We start from the raw sequence: 2,031 nt of genomic DNA, 5'->3' as shown, positions 1-2,031 counted from the left end.
TTCTTCTCCATTCTCCTCTTGGGATCTTGGGAACGCACACACGCGCCCGGCATGAGTTTAAGCCACCAGGTCCGGGATGCAAACCACGGTCAACTATGTGAGAGTCCAGCAACATAACCATTACACCAAATGCTCGTCCCTAGAGTGGTTTTTAAAATTATTTTGGGGAAAAGACACATCTTCAATATCCAATTTTATAATGTTTCAGTAAGAAGATTTTCTTGGCAGTCAGGTTTTGCTATTCTAGAAAGTAACATATTTGCTATACCATTACATTGGCTTTGGGATTAGGGAGATTTTATTCTCCTACTCAGGGAGTTCAGTATTCCATATAGAATGGCACTGTACTAGGCACTTTTTTTTTTTGAGAGGTTTTTGCCATAGGGCGCGTGCGCTCACCAGACAGACAGACAGAGACATAGAGATAGAAAGCGAGAAATCACCCCCCAGGGGGCATGGTCACGCCGCAATCCTTTCTCCTCCATTCTCCTCTCGGGATCCTGGGCACGCACACACGCATACCCGGCGTGAGTTTTTTAAGCCACTGGGTCCGGGACGTGAACCGCGGTCGACTACGTGGGAGTCCAGTGACATAGCCATTATGCTAACTGCTGGTTCCCATGTACTAGGCACTTCTACCCACATTGTTTTACTTAATCTTTGCACTTGCTCTCTATGATAGATATTATTATCCCAACTTATATGAAGAAACCCAGCCAACTGGTGGCATGGTGGTTAAGGTAGCTGGATCCCACATGGCCAAATGAGCGGTTTGAGTTCTGGACCTGGTGGCCAGAAAAACACGCTGGCACATGTGTGTGCTCAAAATACTGACAGGAGAACAGAGGTGAAGAGATTGCTGCGTGCTCACCCCTCGGGGTAATTTCTCACTTTCCTGCTGTCCATCTCTCTAATGAGCATATGTGCCGTATAGCAAAAAAAAAAAAAAAAGGAAAGAAAGAAAAAGAGAAAAGAGAAGAGAAACCTAGGCTCATAGAAGGATATCTCTTACTTAATACCACATGGCTCCTGATTAATACCTCAGTATTGCTAAAAGCTGTCCTACAAGGTTCTACTTTTGAGAACATCCAAAACCTAAGGACCCAGTAGGGGATCTTAGGAGAGGAGTTTAACATCATGTCCCTTTAGCCTAGCAAAATCCCTTTGACAAGCCTAGCTGGGGACCCCAGAGCCCTTGGTTGATCAATGATATCTTACATTGATATAGGCCTTTTCCAAACAACTTTTACTTTTTTTCAAAGAACTGTTTAATTTTATTTATTATTACTATTTTTTCATTTGCTATAGGGCACATGCACTCACCACAGAGAGAAAAAGTGAGAAAGCAAGCCACCAGGTCTGGGACTTGAACTTGGGTCAGCCTTGTGGGAGTCCAGTGCCTTAACCACACCATCTGCTGATCCCATAGCTTTTGCATCTCTAACCACTGGATCTCTGACCTCAGTGAGACCCCTAGGTGCTCCACTTTTCACTTCATCCAGATCAGGTAATTATCTCCCAGTTACGCTAGATCCCTCCCCACCCCACACTCCATCGGCAGCCACTTCAGTGCTGCTGTCCCTGGCACCATCGTCTCCGCTGTCTTCTCTCTCCCTTTCTGCTCCCAAAGAACACTGCGAGAGGGAGAACCAAGCTGGCAAATATAAATTCATGCTGTCCAGTTTCAACTTGGCCCTTGCAGCTGCTCAGCAACCCTTTTATTTGTCGTATATATTCCCTGGCACTCTCCTACAGAGTGTTCCAGACCTTTCTCTTCTTAAATTCCAACTCCTCCTGTTTCACTCCTTCAACCTAATGTTCAGATGTTTTAGAATTAGAAATACTGTTTTAAATTTTTATGGAAACCTTTTATGTACAAAAGTTGGCAATAGTATAATGATTCTCTGTTTACCAAATAAGCCATTTTGACTGGTATCAACTCTTCGGTTTTCTTATTTCATGTATGTTCATTCCCATGTACTTATTCCCTTCTATATTATTTTTTAAATTATTTTAATTAACTTTATTTGT

The sequence above is a fragment of the Tupaia chinensis genome, unplaced genomic scaffold (assembly GCF_000334495.1).
Source record: "Tupaia chinensis unplaced genomic scaffold, TupChi_1.0 Scaffold000165_1, whole genome shotgun sequence".
In the NCBI taxonomy this organism is placed as follows: Eukaryota; Metazoa; Chordata; class Mammalia; order Scandentia; family Tupaiidae; genus Tupaia; species Tupaia belangeri.
This window is presented reverse-complemented; position numbering follows the sequence as displayed.